Raw genomic sequence first — 24,690 nt, forward strand, 5'->3', positions numbered from 1 at the left:
GTCTCACGATCAATCACTCCAAATCTGAAGCCCTAAATCTAACCTTAGAACCGCAGACAGTAAAACTGCTTCAAAAGTCATTCCAGTTCAAATGGCAGAAAGATAGGCTCCCATATCTAACTCTGTACCAAGCCAACTATCCCCCTCTTTATAGGAAACTGACAGCAGATTTATTGAGATGGGCTAATAGCCCTCCATCGTGGTTCGGCAGGCTGTACTCCATAAAAATGAACCTCTTACCGAGATTGTTCTACTTGTTCAGAACTCTTCCGATAGCTATCAATAGACCCGACCTTAAGGTTTTTCAGAAAAAGATAATGAAGATTACTTGGGGGGATACAAGACCTAGGGTGAATAAGCGAACCCTTTATACCCCCAAAACTAAAGGAGGTCTGGGGGTCCCAGACTTGGTCAAATATTTTGAGGTAGCCCAGTTGGCCCAATTAATTTGTTCCCACTCTGGACTACCTCAACCATCCTGGATGAAAATGGAATCATCCCCCTATCCCACAAAACCGATTAGCCATTTGATGTGGCTTCGTATGAAAGTTAGGCTGACTATAGTGTTCCCTACATTATCTTTTTCATTGAGTTTATGGGACAGATTACAAAGGCCTTTTACTTTTCACTCCACTCATGCTCCCTTAGCCCCGTTAACGGGCAACCCAGATTTCACCCTGGGTTTTAATTCTCACAGACTATCATGGTGGACTAACAAGGGTTTGATACGTATAGCTGACCTATGTGATCATAGAGGTATATTATCAAAACAATCTCTCATAGAAAAGCATCAGTTACCTAATACAGAATTTTATCATTACCTCCAGATAGTGCACTTTCTGAAAACCCTACAGTGCAAGACCGATATCACGACCTCCACCCCAATGGAATATTTATGCAGGTCTTTTGATAAACATAAATATCAAAAATGTATAGTATCCTGACCTCCAAAACGGAAAAATTATTTTATATGCAAAAGTGGGAACAGGATATGGAGGTAACGATGGAAATGGATATATGGTTTAATATGGCACAATCAGCCTCTAAAGGTTATATAAATACCTCCCTGATAGAGGCGAATTACAAAGTTCTATTACGGTGGTATATGGTTCCAGCGAGAATTGCGACATATATCTCTGACGCCTCCCCACTATGTTTCAGGGGATGCGGCAAGGAAGGTACAATATATCATACTTGGTGGACTTGCCCTAAAGTCAGACGATTTTGGATATGCACTTATAAAATTCATCTACTCACTGACTCAAGTCAATTTAACCAAATCTCCACAACAGGCACTATTGGGGGGTCAAGTGGAAGGAGTGCCTGGGCACACAAAGAAACTCATATCTTTTGTATTCACAGCATCTAGGATCGCGGTTGCTAGATCTTGGAGAAAACCTCTGATCCCCTTTGAATTGGTAAGAGCGAAGCTGACGTGGATCATGATTAACAAACGCCTTTCGGCGTTTCTTTTGGATAAACAGCGGGCTTTCGACAGGATTTGGAAACCGTGGCTGTCCTATCTGTCCATGGGCTTTGACAGTTAATGGATCTTAATGGAGATCCCTAGGGGGTGCACTCAACCCCAACCCTTCCCCCAACCTCTCTCTTCTCCCTCATTCTCCTCTTTTCTCTTATCCTTTCCTTTCTTCTTTTGTTTGTTTTTGCAGGTTTTCCTGTTTTATGTTGTTATTCTAGCACTATATGCGAAGGATCAAGATGTTGTACTAGATTTATTAGTTATAAGGCGGAGGGGGGTGGGGCTGGGGCCCTCCCGTCCACAGTGTAGATCCCAAATGGGGTGGATGGTTGGGTCCCTGGCATCATACTTTCTCTCCAAGGAACACACGAGCGGTATGGAAATAGTTCTAGGGGCAACGAAAATATAAAGATGGACAGTTATGCCCCGTACACACGGTCGGATTTTCCGATGGACAATGTCCGATCGGAGCGTGTTGTCGGAAATTCCGACCGTGTGTGGGCGCCATCGGACATTTTCCATCGGATTTTCCGACACACAAAGTTGGACAGCAGGAGATAAAATTTTCCGACAACAAAATCCGATCGCGTCAATTCCGACCGTGTGTGGCCTGTTCCGACGCACAAAGTGCCACGCATGCTCAGAAGAAATTCCGACACGGGACAGCTCGTTCTGGTAAACTTAGCGTTCGCAATGGATACAGCACTTTCGTCACGCTGCAATGTAAAAAATGGTTTAATACAGCGCACTCTCTTCTTCTTTATAATGTGACAAGAATTAAGTAGTTTTGCTGCTCATATTCACACACACTTCTCACAAACTTTTATTTGTGTTTTTTTAGTGGGATTCCCTCAATATATTGTTATTAGTTGTCACATCTGACAGTTTTATATTTTTTATGTTTTTTTTTTTTTGTTTTTAAGCCTTTTTTTTTCTTTAATGTTTGGATTTTTTCCAAGGCTGATCTTTGTTCAATGTTATTTTTATTTTTACTCCAGAATATTTTTGTGTGTGTTTTGTGTGGCAAGTTACCCCAACACCATTGATATCTTTTATTATTTAATCTCAAGGAGATTGTTTGTTGTTGGTGTCCCTTGTTCATTTCACATTGTATATTAGAAATGTACCTGAATCCTCACAAACAAACTGTCATTTTTGAAGTAAAACACATAGGAGAGTATAATTCAAAACAAAAATCCTTTATTAAGGGATCAGAACCAAACAAAGAGGGAGGCAACACTGGATCAACAGAAGAAATTAGCGAAGCCTGGGACCCCCACGGCAGACATCAATTCTTCAACATCAAAATTGGTGGCCTGAGGAGTCCATATGTAAGGGAGTGCAGTCTGGTCCGGGATTCGCAGAGATCCGGATAGCAGCAGATGACATCTGTGTCCCCAGGCTGTGGTACCACAAGAGGCTGCATTTTTTGGCCAACCAGACTGGACCCAGGGCAATCACTGTCTGGTCTTCCTTTCACACTTCCTTCCGGGCTGTGGCTGTGCAGTTGGAGATGTGGCAGGAGGAGGAGTAGGACCTGGAGGAGGAGGAGGACTGGGGGGACCTGGAGGAGGACTGGGAGGACCTGGAGGAGGACTGGGAGGACCTGGAGGAGAGGGAGGAGGAGGAGGAGGACCATCCCAAAGCTGTGTGTGAGGTGTAATTTGGCCCCTCATACCTTTCTCCAGAGCCTCTGATATGAGGGCCTCACACATGGCTTTTTGGCCCTCCTCCATCCTCTGCATTTTATATGCTATGAAGGCAGCAATGTTCTCCTGCCTGGTGTGTGGTGCTCCCAGGACCTCTGTAGCCCTCCAAAAGAATCTGATAGCCGCCTCCTCTAGGGCACTCGTCCTACTGCCACTTTCTCTTTTCAGGGGGGGTGGAGGGACCTGCAGATCAGCCAGCCGGCTCGGCCCGGCCACCTCCTGGCTGAGACTTCCCTGTGTATGAAAAAGGGACATAGTTGTAATGTTTTGCATCATCAATCACAATCCTAAATTAGTACTCCAAACTAACATCTAGTTAACATCATTGATTGGACAAGCAGAAATATTTAGAGGAATGCTATACCTGGCTCATTCTGGGCTCCTCCACATGTGGCCTGGAAGGCCCAGGTTGGGCATCAGAAGCCTCAGCCAGGGGGGAAGGAAGCGTGGAAGGAAGACTGGAGAGTGATGACCTGGGTTCAGTCTGGCCTGCCAGAAAGTGCAGCCTGTCGTAGTACAACATCCTGGGGACATAGATGTCATCTGCTGCTCCGGATCTCTGTGAATCCAGGACTTTCTTGCGCTCCCTCAGATATGTGCTCCTCAGGCCACCAATGAAAATCTTTAAATAAGTGATGTCTGCCGTGGGGATCACCTGCTTCACAATTTCACACAATTGCTCCAGTGCTGCCTTCCTCTTTGCTTGGTTCTTGAAATGGGGGTGGGTAATCTCCCACAGACAGGGCAGCTCACTTAGCATATCAATGAATAGTGACATGAAGTCAGTATCTCTCATTAAGATATCCATGTTCACTGCAAGACACAACACAAGACAAAGCCTAATGTCAGACAAAACTCTCCTAATCTTGTTACAATATAGGCCTCAATCTAGAAGCAGTATAGGCACAAGTTTGTCTCTTACCTTCGTTCTTACGATCGGCGCGTCCAATGCTCCTTCCTCCGCTCACAGATCGTACGTAATACGCACGCGTGTTACGCTTTATACACACTGCGCATGCGTGTAACTCCGCCCGCCCCTGACGTTCTTTCTAGTGTATTCCCCGCCCCTTTTCGTTCGGCGCAGTGGGTGAAGAGCATGATGGCAGAGTTACAGCAGGTGCATGCTAATTATAGCAACGAGGAGGAGGAGGAGGCGGAGGAAAGGCCGGAGCCAGGCACGTCCCGATCCAGAAGGAGACGTTTTAAGGCCACAAATATGTCGTTTGGGGAGATGTTGGAGATGGTACACATCATGAGGAAGTCCGACTATGACGGAAAATATGGGCCTTACCCCAACCCCAACATCCGAAAGGCAAAAATCATTGGTAAAGTGGTCAGGAGTCTAGAGCGGAATTTCGGGGTACGAAGGTCTAAAGATCAGCTCAGGAAGCGGTGGTCGGACCTGAAGTTGAGAGAGCCAGAGCAGTACCGAAAGATCCGGAGAGTGCTGCAAAAAAGTAAGTAGTTGTGCTGTGTTCCTATTCTTTCTGTCTTTATTACGTTCGTTCTGCTCCATATGCTTTTATTAATTGTAACGTTTAAAAGGGCAACTTTAATGTTCATGGGCCCATTATTCGTTCGTATCAAACATTTTTATTTCGGCCTCTAGAACACCATTGTTTAGGCCATATGCATTTTCACACATTTTTTGGGGCCTACTTGGATGCCAAAGATTTGTTTGTGTAGATGGGTTTGTTACTAGAATGAAATGACAACTAGATTGTGTGTAAAGAGAGGACACTGAGCAGCTGTTTTCACATCTGGACACTGGAGCACTAGTGTGGGACCCCAGAACACCATTTTTATTAGGGGGGCACACAGGTGCTCCAGTGTATACTATAGGGGGGGCTACATCTGTAAAGCTTGTACCAAACATGTAAAGTATTGCAGCTTGACAAAGGGCAATAAAAAAAATATACATCTTGGAACTCGGCTAAAATAGACAATTGTACCCCACTTCCAAGCAATGTTTCCTATTTCTAGTTCTGCCATCAAATATCTGTGTGCTAATTATACCATTTTTGTTTTACATAGGGGAGAAAAGACTCGGAGGACAGCCCTCATCCGAGGAGACCACAGACCCCCCACCTATGGAAGAAGGTGAAATACCCCCAAACGAAGAAGAAGAGCAGGAGGAAGAAGAAGACGTGGTGGAGATTGGCACCACAACAGGTGAGTGTCTGCGACCACAGGCTCAGGTAAAAGAGATGGATGGTGGCAGATTTTTGAGACCTTTTTTTTGTTCTTTATCTCTTTTTAGGTGATCGTGATGTGAGGGATCCTGAACGCTTTACTTCAGAAAGTGCCCAGATACTTATCGGGGAGATCATGGGGTGTAATCTCCAATTGCAAAACATCCAGAACCAAATCAGTGATGTTATTAAAAAAAATAATAACATCATTGATGTTTTGGGGCGAATTTAAACCCCACAAAATCACCTGTTTTATTAATGTGGTCCAATCTTCCAAAAATTTTTAAAATGTTTAGAAAAGCCAAATTTGGAGGATGCACACAGTGTGCCAACATGTGCTATCTGCCATCACGGGAGATCAATGGACGCGTTTTGGGGGTGCAACACCTTCCTCAATTATAAAGTCGCATTGAGGAAAGGCTTTCTCCCCCAAAACACGTCCCTTGATCCCCCCTGATGGCAGATAGCACATGTTGCCATTCGTAAATTGGTGTGCATCTTCCAAATCTGGCTTTTCCAGGGGTGATTTCCCCCCATCTGAACGCTAGATCAAACCCAGTTCCTAAATACTGATGTCTGATCTAGCCTTCAGGTTTTACCTAATGTGAACTTTGTAAGTTCAAGTTTTTTGGCTTTCTTGTTGGTTTTACACAGGCCTGTTTTATCTGAAATGGATATTTTGATTTTTCATAATGCTACTGCAAACATTGTTATACAACAAACATGTTGGTTTGTTTTAAAAACCTTTGGTAAATGCGCATGTGATTGTGCAGGTATAAAAAAGTGCCTTACTCAAGAATGTGTGGATTATTGTCTCAACACTACAACACTTTTGGGGTGATGTAATTGTTGTTTTATGCACAAATGGGGGTTATTTCCTAAGGGCAAATCCTCTTTGCACTACAAGTGCAGGTTCAGTGCAGTTGCAAGTGCACTTGTAGTGAAATGTGTTTTTGCATTTAGGAAGTACCAGCCAACACTGTTTTTTATAAGGTTACCCAATCACGACATTTTCTGCACTCAACACATTTCTGTCAGGGTCAGCTAAAACAAACACAAGCAGTAAATGTCCACCAAGAATTTCTTTTGGTTGTTTTTTATTTGAAAAAGGTGTCACAGATTGTCTGGCATATTGATAGCCCCCCTACCCGCAAAGAACTCCAGGTATCGTAACCGGACATCACGGGCATTCAGGGAGGGCAAGCCAGGACGGCCGCTTTCAAGTGCCGTCATTGTTGATGTATTTGGGATTCCGGCCTCAGGCCCAACTGAGCCAGCATAGTTGGCTGAATGTTTTTGTAGAAAATTATGGAGAACACAGCAGGCAAGTATTATATGGTTCAGTTTATACTCCGCCATATGGATGGGTGTCATAAATAATCGGAACCGGCTGGCCAGGATTCCAAATGTGTTCTCCACCACTCTTCGGGCTCTGGCCAGCCGGTAATTAAAAACCCTCTGTTCCGGGGTGAGGATCCTCATCGGGAATGGCCGCATCAGGTGGTCCCCCAGCGCAAATGCTTCATCAGCAACGAACACAAATGGGAGACCTCTGGAGGTGGCAAGTCCAAGCTGCCATTCTGGAGACGCCTGTAGAACTCCGTCTGGGCGATGACTCCACCATCGGACATCCGGCCATTCTTCCCCACGTCCACATACAAGAAGTCGTAATTAGCCGACACCACCGCCAACATCACTATACTATTAAACCCCTTGTAATTATAATAGTACGACCCCGAGTTGGGTGGTGGGGCGATGTGGACGTGTTTCCCATCAATTGCCCCTCCGCAGTTAGGAAAGTCCCACCGCTGGGCAAAGTGGGAGGCCACAGTCTGCCATTCCTGTGGCGTGGAAGGAAACTGTTGAGGAAAAAACAATAAACATTACTATTTTTTCACAGAAACCTGGCAAGCAGATTAGACACAAACATTATGGGTCAACCTCCAGATAGCATTTATTAAGGGGAATTTAACAACAACAAAGTATAAGGTACACCTATCATATTCCCCCCCCCCCCCTCATGGGCCATTTCTAACATTATAGGGGGGGGGAACTCTTGGACAGGTAACCCTCTTCACTTCATTGAGAGATGAATGCCTAAATACAGGGTATTACTTGGAACAGCCCCTCCTTAGTTACACTATTGGCAGCCCACTGGACAGGTAAGAAGTGTCATAATACAAAGATATAAATACACACTGTACACATTTGAGCACATTTGGACATTCTACTATTACCTATCAAGATCATAATAGGATACAAGAACTTTAAACAGTACCATTGGAAAGTATACAGGCAGGCCCTTGCACTACATGCTTTGGGGAATTAATCCATAAATCTGAGCACTAAAGAGATGGGTATAGTGTGTATGGGTTTGGCAAAGTCAGCAGATAGATGATTGAAGATAGAGAATTGGGATCAGCTGACTTAGCAGTTGGGGGAGGGAGGGTTACAAAAAATTTGGGGACACCACAAAAAAAAGCCTCTGCCACTCTGCCTGAATTTAAATCAAAAATAACATTTCAAAACATTTTAGGGGGTGTTTGGGGTAAAGCACTACTATGGAGCTGATAAAATACATTGTTAAGTGACTACATGAGGTGAATATAGGGCAGGAGACACCATGCTGGGGAGGTTATTGAAGGGCAAATATGTATGAAGGACCTAAAATAATAATTACATAAAAATCCAGCATGCATGAGGACAAAGGGGACATTCACAGCATATTACAATCATGGTAATTAGGGAATGAGGGAAGAAATACAATATATTATCAAACATTCAATACAATAAAATGTGATATAAAAGGATAAAAATCTTACCTTCATATACTCCTTCTGCAGGACCTGGATGATGGCAGAACAGGTCTCTGGGATGATGATACCCAGAGCCTGGGGGGAGATGCCTGTCGAGAACTTCAAGTCCTGCAGGCTTCTCCCTGTGGCCAAATACCGCAAGGTAGCGACCAACCTCTGCTCCGGAGTGATGGCTTGCCTCATGCAGGTATCCTGCCTGCTAATATAGGGGGTCAGCGAAGCCAACAAACGGTGAAATACGGGGTCCGTCATCCGGAGAAAGTTCCTGAAATCATCAGGATTATTCTCACGGATCTCACGGAGCAAAGGCATATGACAGAACTGGTCACGCTGAAGCAACCAATTCTTGGTCCATGAACTCCTCCCCACCCTATTCATGGACTGGACTTGTGTCAAGGTCAGGACCCCAACACCAAGCCCCCGCACAGCACGAACTCTACGAGGAGTACGCATACGAAACATGGCTAGAAAACGGTCGGCTGCTCAGAATGAAGTAACAGAACGCACTGAAGAACAGCAAGGCCTGTGAAGAGCGACCTGAAAAACAGCAACGAGCGGACAAGATCGCACAGAAAACTCCAATACGAACTGACTGCACGCACTGAAGAGCAGATACAAACCCACAAGCACAAACTGAACGGCAGAAAACGATCTGAAAGCCACGAGTCTGAAAAAGCGCGAATCGTCTCTCACCAAACTTTTACTAACACGAGATTAGCAAAAGGAGCCCAAAGGGTGCCGCGCTTGGTTCTGAACTGGCCTTTTCTAGTCTCGTCGTACGTGCTTGACGTCACCGCGTTCTTGGCGATCGGAAATTCTGACAACTTTGTGCGACCGTGTGTAGGCAAAACAAGTTTGAGCCAACATCCGTCGGAAAAAATCCTAGGATTTTGTTGTCGGAATGTCCGAACAAAGTCCGACCGTGTGTACGGGGCATTATACTTCCACATTTATGACACTCTATATTCTGAATACATATATATGAGAGTGAAAGGGACAGAATTGGTTGTGAGCAACCGGATAGCCGTTTTCACCTCATGTAGAGATAATAGAGAAGAGTCTGTTTATGTGATCCTTGCAGGCCATGTTGGCCGAGATATGTCCCCTTGTTCCTTTCCTTTTTATACTCAAGGAATGTATATTGTATATTTTCTATATACTATTTTCAATAAAAACATTGGAAAAGAAAAAGAAGTACTCCTCTGCTCAGTGGCACATTATCCCCTCCCCACCTGTCAGTAATGTACCCTCCTTGCTCAGTAGATCCCCACTGCTCCTGCTCAGTAGCACATCCCCCCCCCACCCAGTAGTACCCCTTGCACAATAATACATTTTCACTCCCCAGCTCCTCACTCAATAGTGCATTCCCACCCTTCATCACCCACTCCCCACTTTAATAGTACATTCCTCATACCCCTCAACCCCCTCCCATTCCACTCAGTAGTACATTCCTCACCCCCGCTCAGTAGTACCCTCATTCAGTAGTATAATTTCCAAATACCTGCAGCCCGCCTGCTCAATAGTATCAGTAGTACATTGCCCATACTCCCCCCCCCACTAAGTAGTTACTGCATTCTCAGTAGTACATTCCATCATTCCATCCTCCCAGCTTAGTGGCGCTCCCTCCCTCTCAGTAGTATGTATCCCCCTCCAAACTAGGTAGTAACACTTCCCCACACCCTGGGCCTACCCCTGCCACTGCACTGTAACTACCCTGGTTGTCCAGTAATTAGGGTGTTAAAACAGGTGGTGAGGAGGCGATACAACACCTCCTCACCGCCTATCTATTTCTGAAAAGTGATCTGAAAGCATATTGCGCTTCAGACAGCAAAGCAAGTCTATACAAGGCCACAGATGTCTATTCAAGTAGGGAGGGGCTTAGACCTTGTTTACACTTGTTTCAAATGTAGCATTTGACCTATGTTTTTGAAGCACTCTAAATGCCAATCAAAGCATCTATCATTAAATAAAATGGCTGCCTTGCAGTCCTGTAAACATTGTAGAGACTGCGCTGCTTTGCATTCCTTCAGAAATTAAACCCCATGTTGCTTTCTTGATGCTTCACTGCATCTCCAAAGCCTCCATAGATGTCTATCACAGTGCTCCCTAACCCTGCATGCAGAGGTAGAGGAGCACTCCAGAATCAGCAATGCTTTGTATTTCATGTATTGGAAAAAAACAGAAAGCACAATAGAAGGGCATTTGCCAAGCTTCATTAAAGCGTAAAAAAAAAAATCACAAAAGCATCAAAAACACTTAAAAATGCATGTTAAAGTGATAGACACTTTAATGCGTGTTACTAATCAACACAACTGTGAAAGGGCCCTTACAATTTGATACTGTCAGATCATAAGATAAATATGAGAATTATGATTAAGTTGTTTTGTAGGCATTGATGTTAAATCTGGTGTTATTCTTAACCTAAAATATTTAAAAATGATGCACAAATTCACCAAGTTTATGAAATGCTCTTCTATTCCTAAAGTGGACTCCCAAAAACCTAGAAGAAATTAATACATCTTTTTAGCAATATTCAAAATTACATTCTGGAGTATTCAGTAAAGCATTTACAACATTTTTCTAGAGGTAGTTTTCTTAACAACTACTATGCCTAGTTCAAGCAAGTATTTGCACTAATAACACAATAATAATATTGACACATGTGACAAATTCAGATATTTCTTACTACTGCCACATTAAGAGCCTGTCTCTATGATTGTGACAGATACCAAAAGAATTACCATCAGTTTTCAGGTTAGGAAAAAGTAGGCAGTTAAGACCAGCTCTGAACTGATGTTCGTCAGTACTTAGAGTGGGGCATGTCTGTGCTAGCATAGTGTCATCAATGCACAATATATTTCTGGCACATCAAAAGTAATTTTCCTGTATGTTTAAAGGAATAAAACAAAGGGAAATGTGTATGCATTGCAGAGATGTAGGAAATATGTTTTTTTTTTTTGTCTGAACCCTTACTTTGGGTTAATATTGCTATAGAGTGCACTACTGGAGACAGCTTGCTGTCTCCTTTCTATAGTGAATACTTCTTAACTGATCTGACTTCTCCTAACATCTTCTGCATCCCATCCCCCTACAGTTCTTTTAGACAAACATAATTTAAGATAAAAAGAAGAGGAAAGTAAAATATGGAAAAAGTTTTGTTAGTTTGTAAATGTTGCATCTTAGTACTGCCTAGACCCCGGCCCACAAGTGGATTATGATTTATACAGCCCAAATTATTTAGTAACTTTACAGTTAATGCTACTACATGTTTATAGTATAGAATTTTGTGGTATTTTGCATGAGAGGCCTCATGCACACTAAGCTTTTAGCCCCTGCACATGGGGTTTGGCATGTAGCTGTGGGCAGAGGGCACAGGTGCCCTAAAACATCCAGGCCTGTTCAGCCGCATAAGCTGTCAGCTTCTCATGAAATGTTACAGGCTGCCAGCAATGGGTCTGGATGGGGCACCTGTTTCCTCCACTCACAGCTAAGGTCTAAATGCCCAGTGCGCATGGGGCCTTAAAGTCGAATTTAACTGTAACTGAGCACTACAGACTGAAAATTCTGTTTAACTAGTTGCAAACTTTGGACATGTTACACACGTCCAAAAAAAGGTCACCTTTGTACACAGCAAAAAGAGGGGATTGGGACTTTAAATGAGGTGTGTGAGATCACACATCTCCATCCCTATCTGTATGCAAGAAAATGAGGGTTTGGGACTTTAAATGAGGTAGGTCTCACATGGCCAAAAGATGAGTCAATGTAAGAAGACATGTTTTATTCAATAAATTAAAAAACATGACATAGCAAAATGAGTACATGCATAGTAAATAAGCATAACAATCATATATTATTAACCAGATATTTATAAAAACAATTATAACAGCTTGGAGATGACATATTAAGGTATAGGACAGTTGTTCATCATAAAGAATCGCTTGAAAAGCAACATGGTGGGGTAACCTGGGGGTGGATGAAATAATACCATCCAAAAAGAAAATGGTTCATCAAAATTGGCTTGACGCACGTTTCATGGTTTCCTACCACATCATCAGGGGTGAGTGCACCAATATCTGTAAAAAAGCATAAATAAAATGATATGGTCCAATGTTACACCCCAACACAAGGGAGACTATATGTAAAGGAGGGGAGAAATTAACTCATCTCACTAAGTACTTACATGTCAATTAGGTCTAGACCATGTGAACATGAAAACTGGTGGCTACTTCAAATTTTCATCCCGGGAGCTGTCAAAAGCAGGACGCACTTCATGATCCCCAGAGGAAAGGAAACAAGTGATCAAAAAGAAAACCATTTGGGCTCCAATGCTGTAAAAGTGATTCATTAAGATAGACTGTGAATATATGAAGGTATATAATATTGTTGAAAAGTATTGAACAGTAAATGGAGCCCAACACCAAGATAAAAGGTGGATACAAATTAAAAGTGGAAATAGTGGAAATAGCAAAAAAGCATACCTGCTCAGAAGGAAAGGAAGAGTGCAGAGGATATAAGAAAAATGATGAAAGCCAGCCAATGCTGTCTTTAATCAAACACTGAAAAGCATAGGCAGAAAGCCCAGCCAGGTGATTACCTAAAGCTGTGACAGAGAACCATGATCCAAAGATCTGTGCAGTATGCTGCTTGAGGTGCTGCCAAGAGAGCTAGCAGATTGAAATGAGGATCCTTATGTGTTCATTATGACCAAATGGGCTGCTCCCAGCATCACCCTGGCACAGCTAAAAAGGGGAGGCCCTCCTGATGGAGCGACCGGAGCCACCCACAACAGTTAGACCCATCTCAGCATGTGCTGGCCATGATTGGAATCCCACTTACGCCAGCAACAGGATGCCCAGAGAAGGCACCGTGTGCATGGCATGGCGTGGGGAGGCGTGGCACCGATGCGCAGTGGGACTGGTCCACCCAGTGCCCCGCATCAACCAAAGGTGGATGGGAGGGAAGAGGGAGGGCGCCCAATGCGCCTTGCAGATCCCAGGTAATGAACACAGACCATCCCACCAGAAAGGGATCACAAAGATCAGACAGACATGACCACATATAAAAAATTACTACGTGCGATATGAGTATTAACTCAGTATTAACATAGGTCTTAATAAAAAGCAGATGATGAACACAAAAGTTCACTTTGAACTGCATAAGAAGGGAATAAAGGATCACAGAATCCATAATAGCCACTAGTATACCTCCATCCCTAATCATAATTATTTACCATGCATGTACTCATTTTGTTATGTCATGTTTTTTAATATATTGAATAAAACACCTCTTCAATGCGTCCGGTTTAATTCCATTTAACAACCTTCAAGCTACATTCAGTCTCTCACCTAGAACTTTCTATATATACCTTAGGATCAGGTCTCTACTCAACAAAACGCACTGGATAAAACAAGACAAGATTCTATCTTCCACGCTACAATATCTCGCTTCAAGTAAAATCATACTTAAGGGTATATCATATATCTATGGCCTATTCTCTCTATCTGCAAAGGACTCAATCCAGGCCCAAATCTTGCAGTGGTCCAAGCACGTTCCTTCAGCCCCTTCACTTACTCAATGGCACAAGGCTTTATCTTTACCATCGAAACTCTCTCACTGCACCACGCATTGGGAATCCTTACAAAAGCTCTTCTAACACTGGTACTACACTCCCACCAGAATTGCCAAGATTCACCCCAACACATCTCACTTATGCTGGAGAAACTGTGGTCTCCCAGGAACTCTCTTCCATATTTGGTGGGAGTGCCCAAACCTCAAAGACTTTTGGAATCAAATACTAAAAATGCTCCACTCAATAACACCCACAACAAATAACCTATCTTCCATTGACCTTCTCCTGGGTCTGATGATTCCCACATGGCCCAGGAAATTTCAAACAGTGGCCACCCACATCCTTATCGCCGCAAGGTTGGCATTTGCAAGGAAATGGAAAAGTACTCATCCTCCTGACATCAAGGAAGTAATTACAATCTTAAATGACAACTTCAAACTGGAACACGGCTTCTCCAAAGCCCAACTCACCACTGAAAAAATTTACAAAAATTGGAACTCATGGATCATCGACCCCAGGACTTTACAGCTGGACTGACCCCTCCTTCATTCACAAAGAACTCATAATTCTCTTTATGCTCTTTATCCCTCAATAATAAGCAAGCAGCTCACGCATCTCAGCATTGTGCACTCAGTTTCCCTACGTAGTAAATTATAACTACATGTGTAACTGTCTGCTAGTTCCATTCCCTATAGGTAGCAAGAATAAGGATTAAGTTAAATCTAAAACTGATAATGTTGTTTTCTCTTTTCGGTTACTACCTATACAAGACCAAGTATACGCATGCTATAGCTCTTCTATTAGTACACATATGAAACACATCTCTGTTAGGGATGAGCTGAACACCCCCCTGTTCGGTTCGCACCAGAACATGCGAACAGGAAAAAAGTTCGTTCGAACACGCGAACACCGTTAAAGTCTATGGGACACGAACATGAATAATCAAAAGTGCTAATTTTAAAGGCTAATATGCAAGTTATTGTCATAAAAAGTGTTTGGGGACCTGGGTCCTGCCCCAGGGGACATGGATCAATGCAAAAAAAAGTTTTAAAAACGGCCGTTTTTTCAGGAGCAGTGATTTTAATAATGCTTAAAGTCAAACAATAAAAGTGTAATATCCCTTTAAATTTCGTATCTGGGGGGTGTCTATAGTATGCCTGTAAAGGGGCGCATGTTTCCTGTGTTTAGAACAGTCTGACAGCAAAATGACATTTTGAAGGAAAAAACTCATTTAAAACTACCCGCGGCTATTGCATTGCCGACAATACACATAGAAGTTCATTGATAAAAACGGCATGGGAATTCCCCAAAGGGGAACCCCGAACCAAAATTTAAAAAAAAAAATGACGTGGGAGTCCCCCTAAATTCCATACCAGGCCCTTCAGGTCTGGTATGGATATTAAGGGGAACCCCGGACAAAATTTTAAAAAAAAAATGACGTGGGGTTCCCCCTAAATTCCATACCAGACCCTTCAGGTCTGGTATGGATTTTAAGGGGAACCCCGCGCCAAAAAAAAAAAAAAACGGCGTGGGGTCCCCCCAAAAATCCATACCAGACCCTTATCCGAGCACGCAACCTGGCAGGCCGCAGGAAAAGAGGGGGGGACGAGAGTGCTGCCCCCCCCCTGAACCGTACCAGGCCACATGCCCTCAACATTGGGAGGGTGCTTTGGGGTAGCCCCCCAAAACACCTTGTCCCCATGTTGATGAGGACAAGGGCCTCATCCCCACAACCCTGGGCGGTGGTTGTGGGGGTCTGCGGGCGGGGGGCTTATAAGAATCCGGAAGCCCCCTTTAACAAGGGGACCCCCAGATCCCGGTCCCCCCCCTGTGTGAAATGGTAAGGGGGTACAAAAGTACCCCTACCATTTCACTAAAAAACTGTCAAAATGTTAAAAATGACAAGAGACAATTTTTGACAATTCCTTTATTTAAATAGTTCTTCTTTCTTCTATCTTCCTTCATCTTCTGGTTCTTCTGGTTCTTCTGGCTCTTCTGGTTCTTCCTCCGGCGTTCTCGTCCAGCATCTCCTCCGCGGCGTCTTCTATCTTGTTCTCCTCGGGCCGCTCCGCACCCATGGCATAGGGGGAGGCTCCCGCTCTTCTCTTCTTCTTCATCTTCTTCTCTTCTTCTCTTCTTCATTTTCTTCTCCGGGCCGCTCCACATCCATGCTGGCATGGAGGGAGGCTCCCGCTGTGTGACGGCGCTCCTCGTCTGACAGTTCTTAAATAACGGGGGCGGGGCCACCCGGTGACCCCGCCCCCCTCTGACGCACGGGACATGACGGGACTTCCCTGTGGCATTCCCCGTGACGTCACAGGGAAGTCCCGTCAAGTCACCGTGCGTCAGAGGGGGGCGGAATCACCGGGTGGCCCCGCCCCCCGTTATTTAAGAACTGTCAGACGAGGAGCGCCGTCACACAGCGGGAGCCTCCCTTCATGCCAGCATGGATGCGGAGCGGCCCGGAGAAGAAAATGAAGAAGAGAAGAAAAGAAGAAGAGAAGAAGATTAAGAAGAAGAGAAGAGCGGGAGCCTCCCCCCATGCCATGGGTGCGGAGCGGCCCGAGTAGAAGAAGATAGAAGACGCCGCGGAGAAGATGCTGGACGAGAACGCCGGAGGAAGAACCAGAAGAGCCAGAAGAACCAGAAGATGAAGGAAGATAGAAGAAGTGTTTAAATAAAGGAATTGTCAAAAACTGTCTCTTGTCATTTTTAACATTTTTGACAGTTTTTTAGTGAAATGGTAGGTTACCATTTCACACAGGGGGGGTGCCGGGATCTGGGGGTCCCCTTGTTAAAGGGGGCTTCCAGATTCCGATAAGCCCTCCGCCCGCAGACCCCCACAACCACCGGCCAGGGTTGTGGGGATGAGGCCCTTGTCCTCATCAACATGGGGACAAGGTGTTTTGGGGGGCTACCCCAAAGCACCCTCCCAATGTTGAGGGCATGTGGCCTGGTACGGTTCAGGAGGGGGGGGCCGCACTCTCATCCCCCCCTCTTTTCGTGCGGCCTGCCAGGTTGCGTGCTCGGATAAGGGTCTGGTATGGATTTTTGGGGGGACCCCACGCCGTTTTTTTTTTTTTTTTTGCGCGGGGTTCCCCTTAATATCCATACCAGACCTGAAGGGCCTGGTATGGAATTTAGGGGGACTCCCACGTCATTTTTTTTTTTTTTAATTTTGGTTCGGGGTTCCCCTTTGGGGAATTCCCATGCCGTTTTTATCAATTAACTTCTATGTGTATTGTCGGCAATGCAATAGCCGCGGGTAGTTTTAAATGAGTTTTTTTCCTTCAAAATGTCATTTTGCTGTCAGACTGTTCTAAACACAGGAAACATGCGCCCCTTTACAGGCATACTATAGACACCCCCCAGGTACGAAATTTAAAGGGATATTACACTTTTATTGTTTGACTTTAAGCATTATTAAAATCACTGCTCCTGAAAAAACGGCCGTTTTTAAAACTTTTTTTTGCATTGATCCATGTCCCCTGGGGCAGGACCTGGGTCCCCAAACACTTTTTATGACAATAACTTGCATAATAGCCTTTAAAATTAGCACTTTTGATTTCTCCCATAGACTTTTAAAGGGTGTTCCGCGGCATTCGAATTTGCCGCGAACACCCCAAATTGTTCGCTGTTCGGCGAACTTGCGAACAGCCGATGTTCGAGTCGAACATGAGTTCGACTCGAACTGGAAGCTCATCCCTAATCTCTGCATATTTTAGATACATACCAAAGTGTATACATACCATAACTTGAGAATGTATCTTTGTAATACTCTTTTTGTGATCTTTTTGTAACTTTTGAAAAATGAATAAACCTTGAAGTTAAAAAAAATATATTGAATAAAACATGTCTTCTTACATAGACTCATCGTTTAGCTTTGCTAGACCTACCTCATTTAAGGTCCCAAACCCTCTTTTTCTTGCACCTATGTACACAGGATATGCGTAGATTGTTTACCAGGGTGCCCCCTCCCAATAAACAACAATTGTTAGCTTAATTTAAATTAATTAATTAAAGCCAAAATGTTTGTGTAGGGTTCAGCATCTTCAGCTGTCAAAAAAGCAGTCTGACAGTGTTTATAAATAACACATATGCCCTGTACACACGGTCGGATTTTCCGACGGAAAATGTGTGATAGGACTTTGTTGTCGGAAATTCCGACCGTGTGTGGGCTCCATCACACATTTTCCATCGGAATTTCTGACACACAAAGTTTGAGAGCTTGCTATAAAATTTTTTGACAACAAAATCCTTTGTCGGAAATTCCAATCGTGTGTACACAAATCCGACGCACAAAGTGCCACGCATGCTCAGAATAAATTAAGAGACAAAAGCTATTGGCTACTGCCCGTTTATAGACCCGGCGTATGTGTTTTACGTCACCGTGTTTAGAACGATCGGATTTTCCGACAACTTTGTGTGATCGTGTGTATGCAAGACAAGTTTGAGCCAACATCCGTCGGAAAAAATCCATGGAATTTGTTGTCGGAATGTCCAATCAATGTCCGACCGTGTGTACGGGGCATTACTCAGATGCTATAGAAAGATGCAATGTAACATAATGTTACTTTTGTATCATTCTGTTTATTCATCTGCAGAGCAAAAGAATGAACTTCGATCTGCAGATTATGTCAGTTAAAGCAACCTAACAAATACATTTTTTTTTTTTTAAATAAAATTTTTAACCCCAATTAACCCTTCATTTACTCTAATCAGCCCTAACTAACTCCTTATTTTCCTTCTCCATTCAATTGTTATTTTCCTGCTGATTTTTTTTGTTCTTTTATATTTTATTAACCATTTAAATTACAGAATAAAATGTGTACACTTTATATGCAGTAAGACTATTTTTAAACTAACACTGCTTAAAAAAAAAGAAAGAAAGTGCATGTTGTTTAGTTTTTTGCATTTTATTGTCTAAAGAGTGTAAAAGAAATCATTTTTGCAAGACAATATCAGGAAAAGAAAGCCTGTTTGTCCTTAAAAAAAAAACAATAATTGTGTTACCTTGTTATCTTTAGTAATGACAAAGTTATCACCAAACAGGTTCACAGCAGAATTGTAAAAACTGTCCGTAGGGGGTGAACGGGTGTGAGAGGCAAAGTGGTTAATTCATTTTAATATCCAAAGCAGACTCACCCATCCATCCATCCATGTCTCCATGCTTTATTTTGTTGAGAAATCTCTTTGAAAAACACCCCCTCCCAGCATTTCTAGCTTCGGTCATCTTGAGTAAGGGCAGATTATTCATGTAGCATTTAATTCCTGGAATCCATCTGCCCTTAGGTCAGGCATGCAGGCAGGAGGATGTGTTTAGCTGAGAAAGTCCCTCATCATCTCCTCCGGATGAAAGAAAAAAAAAAGCCCATGAGGGCTCCAGGGATGTATGACATAACTTTGGCCTAGGCTAGAAGCCAGGAAGCAACTAATGAAATGTAAAAAAAAAGTTTAAAATAAATAACTATAGTATACCTTCAAATCTATATTAGTATACCAAGGCTAGCAGCAAAAAAAGATTAAAGCTAGATAATGCTAATTGAGAAAGTTTAGTTCTGCTTTAAGGTGAATTCAAAAAGGTTATTACACAGATTGTAGAAAATATTAAATATAAATTTGTATGTGGTATCTATTGAATAGAGGTATTTTTGTTGGAGAAAAAAAATATACTTTTCTAGAAGAAGGAAAAATTAACTGATTTTGGTTTGAGTGGAGAAGAATTGACATCTCTGTCAGGTTTTTATCTCTATTTTTAAAGTGGATGTAAACCCACTCTCATCCTTCCTAAACCACTGCCATAGTGGTTATTTATAAGGATATACATTCCTCATGCATGTATACTTACATGTCAAATGTCTCCCCTCTGTCTGTTATGAGACCCGAAAAACTGCAGATTTCGTGGGTGGGTCTGTTGTCTGGAGCTCGGTGGGTGGAGTCATGATGTCAGTAGACTCCCCACCCACCTCTACACTCCCCTTGGCCAGGCATCAATATTTATTACACTGAACTTCTGCTGGTCTTGTGGATTATGCCCCATGATCGCTAACATCCAGTCAAAACCCAGGAAAGTCACCACATGACTTCAGCATGCCCAATCATGCTGAGGTGTGAAGCAGCCAATCCTGGGAGAACTAGAGAAGAAAGGAGGAGGGGATCTGAAGTACACAGTCTCTCTCAGGCTCCTGCATGAGATATGTAAATCACCTGTCACTCACAGCAAGGGGGAGAAACAGACATCTATTTCTCTGTCTGACCGTTTTTATCTCACTGAAAAAAAATAAGAGGACGGCTCAGAGCTGGGTAAATTCTTTGTGGCAAGACTGGGCACAGATGACATGAAATCCTATACTGTACAAGGTACAAGCCTTAATTAAAAAAAATGTGGGTTTACATCCACTTTAACTCCACTGGGGAAAGTTTCCCTTACTTCTTGTGTCAATACAAATAAACAGGCTACCGATATCAGTGGGTGAAGAAAGCACATTGTCAGAAGTTCTGCATTTTTCCTTCGCTACAGAAAATGTTTTTTTTACCCTTGTCTTGACAGGAAATAACATAAATCCCCTCACAGGCTGCAACTCCCCAAAGGCTTTAACTTTTCCAAAATGAAATAAAAACTTCCGACTGGAGATGGACTTTTAATAACTCTTTCATATAAAAAAATAAATAATTCCACAGTTATCTAATAGTAATGGTTGTTAACTGAAAGTTTGATGAGAACATTATTATAACAATAATAAGTGCAGTTATAATAACTGAATTAATGCTTAGCTAACGTTCCTTATCTCCCATACAGAAACTGGCTGTGGAAAAATTCCAACTAAATATTTATTGAGCCTTGCTGGTGCCCCAGGCTACCAGCTGAATATCACTGCTCTATATTGTTGGCAATGCTTTGCAAAAGAAGACAGCATCTTAAATATATATAAATGGCTTCTTTAAAGGTTGATATGTTTGATTCAACCTCCTCTTAGAATATCTCGGGTAAAATAAAAAAAAATAAAAAACAAGTATAATATACATCCTTAATTACATCTTCCTTAATTAGTGCCATTTTACATTAGCATTCTGTGACATACATCTGAAAACATTGCCTGTACACACACCACAGCAGAGGAACTCAATCTGTGCTTTTCCTGGTCTATTAGTATGCTAGAATACACTGTATTGCAGACAGAGATGCAGTAGTAGGATAATTATTAGTTTCAAACATCCTGCAATGCCAAAGAGATTTCTGTTTTTGCCTCAATCCCATTTCCACACTGTCTGTAATTTTCCTGAAGAAAGTGGCTAATCCTATTGATGATTTAAGCTGTACCTTATCTTGCATAAGAAATTCTTTATGTGAGATGTTGCATTCACTACCCTATCCTTTCTTTGGATGGCACAGCTAATTCAGGTCTATTAAGAACATAGTACAAGGACACAGAGTGACAAATAATTCTGAAGGTGTGAAGTGGAGGCGCATTATCACTTCTTCAGGAAAACGCAAACACATTTCTCACATAAAGTCAGATAATAATTTAACTTCAGAGTGCTTTTTTTTAGAATGAGATGGTTAACCATCTATAAGCCATGTTTTTGCGTCATCTCATTCTGCTCTATATTGGAAAAAGTGATGGTGATGTCATGAATTTTGATTTTGGGATACAATCATGATTTTATTCATAAATTTGAAGCAGGATTAAAAGAAAAGTGTGGGATTAAAAACAAAAAAAAAACATTTATACTCACCTAAGGTTTCCGGGTTCTCTCTGAACACTGTCAATCACCACTATCTACTCTGCCCCTCCAGCACTCACTGGAATGCCTGACTGTGGAGGGGGCAGGAGTGGCTGGCTCAGCCTCTCAGCAGCATGCTGAGAGGCTGAGCCAGCTACTGGTCGGGCATGTAGGTGGATCCCAATTATTGTTGGGACCCTGACAGAGCTTGGACAGGCTCTGTGATGTCAGTCAATGGCGGACTTTAGCCCGCTGTTGCCTGAATCTGGATCACAGGTGTAAAGAACTAAGTGCACTCCTGGCCCACAGGAGAAGTATGGCCAAAAAAAGCTTCTCCTTTAATTATTTAAAAGACTTTGGCCACACTTCTCCTTTAAATATTCAAAGGACTGCATGCTTTAATCAAGACTGAGGCCACTGCTACTTAGAGTTCATTTATATTGTGAGTAGGGATGAGCTTCGAGTTCGAGTCGAACTCATGTTCGACTCAAACATTGGCTGTTCGCAAGTTCGCCAAACAGCGAACAATTTGGGGTGTTCGCGGCAAATTCGAATGCCGCGGAACACCCTTTAAAAGTCTATGGGAGAAATCAAAAGTGCTAATTTTAAAGGCTAATATGCAAGTTATTGTCATAAAAAGTGTTTGGGGACCCAGGTCCTGCCCCAGGAGACATGGATCAATGCAAAAAAAAGTTTTAAAAACGGCTGTTTTTTCAGGAGCAGTGATTTTAATAATGCTTAAAGTCAAACAATAAAAGTGTAATATCCCTTTAAATTATATACCTGGGGGGTGTCTATAGTATGCCTGTAAAGGGGCGCATGTTTCCTGTGTTTAGAACAGTCTGACAGCAAAATGACATTTTGAAGGAAAAAACTCATTTAAAACTACCCGCGGCTATTGCATTGCCGACAATACACATAGAAGTTAATTGATAAAAATGGCATGGGAATTCCCCAAAGGGGAACCCCGAACCAAAATTTAAAAAAAAATGACGTGGGAGTCCCCCTAAATTCCATACCAGGCCCTTCAGGTCTGATATGGATATTAAGGAGAACCCCAGCCAAAATTTTTAAAAAAAAATGACGTGGGGTTCCCCCTATATTCCATACCAGACCCTTCAGGTCTGGTATGGATTTTAAGGGGAACCCCGCGCCAAAAAAAAAAAAAAAAACGGCGTGGGGTCCCCCCAAAAATCCATACCAGACCCTTATCCGAGCACGCAACCTGGCAGGCCGCAGGAAAAGAGGGGGGGACGAGAGTGCGGCCCCCCCTCCTGAACCGTACCAGGCCACATGCTCTCAACATTGGGAGGGTGCTTTGGGGTAGCCCCCCAAAACACCTTGTCCCCATGTTGATGAGGACAAGGGCCTCATCCCCACAACCCTGGCCGGTGGTTGTGGGGGTCTGCGGGTAGGGGGCTTATCGGAATCTGGAAGCCCCCTTTAACAAGGGGACCCCCAGATCCCGGCCCCCCCCCTGTGTGAAATGGTAAGGGGGTACTTATCCCTACCATTTCACTAAAAAACTGTCAAAAATGTTAAAAATGACAAGAGACAGTTTTTGACAATTCCTTTATTTAAACACTTCTTCTTTCTTCTATCTTCCTTCACCTTCTGGTTCTTCTGGTTCTTCTGGCTCTTCTGGTTCTTCCTCCGGCGTTCTCGTCCAGCATCTCCTCCGCGGCGTCTTGTCGGGACTTCCCTGGGACGTCACGGGGAATGCCACAGGAAAGTCCCGTCATGTCCCATGCGTCAGAGGGGGGCGGGGTCACCGGGTGGCCCCGCCCCCCGTTATTTAAGAACTGTCAGACGAGGAGCGCCGTCACACAGCGGGAGCCTCCCTCCATGCCAGCATGGATGCGGAGCGGCCCGCAGAAGAAAATGAAGAAGAGAAGAAGAGAAGAAAAGAAGAAGAGAAGAGCCAGAAGAACCAGAAGAACCAGAAGATGAAGGAAGATAGAAGAAAGAAGAAGTATTTAAATAAAGGAATTGTTAAAAACTGTCTCTTGTCATTTTTAACATTTTTGACAGTTTTTTAGTGAAATGGTAGGGGTAAGTACCCCCTTACCATTTCACACAGGGGGGGGCCGGGATCTGGGGGTCCCCTTGTTAAAGGGGGCTTCCAGATTCCGATAAGCCCCCCGCCCGCAGACCCCCACAACCACCGGCCAGGGTTGTGGGGATGAGGCCCTTGTCCTCATCAACATGGGGACAAGGTGTTTTGGGGGGCTACCCCAAAGCACCCTCCCAATGTTGAGGGCATGTGGCCTGGTACGGTTCAGGAGGGGGGGGCCGCACTCTCGTCCCCCCTCTTTTCCTGTGGCCTGCCAGGTTGCGTGCTCGGATAAGGGTCTGGTATGGATTTTTGGGGGGACCCCACGCCGTTTTTTTTTTTTTTTTTGGCGCGGGGTTCCCCCTAAAATCCATACCAGACCTGAAGGGTCTGGTATGGAATTTAGGGGGAACCCCACGTCATTTTTTTTTTTTAATTTTGGCCGGGGTTCCCCTTATTATCCATATCAGACCTGAAGGGCCTGGTATGGAATTTAGGGGGACTCCCACGTCATTTTTTTTTTAAATTTTGGTTCGGGGTTCCCCTTTGGGGAATTCCCATGCTGTTTTTATCAATGAACTTCTATGTGTATTGTCGGCAATGCAATAGCCGCGGGTAGTTTTAAATGAGTTTTTTCCTTCAAAATGTCATTTTGCTGTCAGACTGTTCTAAACACAGGAAACATGCGCCCCTTTACAGGCATACTATAGACACCCCCCAGGTACGAAATTTAAAGGGATATTACACTTTTATTGTTTGACTTTAAGCATTATTAAAATCACTGCTCCTGAAAAAACGGCCGTTTTTAAAACTTTTTTTTGCATTGATCCATGTCCCCTGGGGCAGGACCCGGGTCCCCAAACACTTTTTATGACAATAACTTGCATATTAGCCTTTAAAATTAGCACTTTTGATTATTCATGTTCATGTCCCATAGACTTTAACGGTGTTCGCGTGTTCGAACGAACTTTTTTCCTGTTCGCATGTTCTGGTGCGAACCGAACAGGGGGGTGTTCGGCTCATCCCTAATTGTGAGCTATGCAATAATGTTGCTATACCATATCAAATAGAGGACTTTCTAATATAGTAAAGGATTCCTAAAGTAGTTGTAAAGCTGAAAAACATAAAAAAGACACAACAACATGT

This window comes from Aquarana catesbeiana, linkage group LG08 (genome assembly GCF_042186555.1).
Source record: "Aquarana catesbeiana isolate 2022-GZ linkage group LG08, ASM4218655v1, whole genome shotgun sequence".
Classification (NCBI taxonomy): domain Eukaryota; kingdom Metazoa; phylum Chordata; class Amphibia; order Anura; family Ranidae; genus Aquarana; species Aquarana catesbeiana.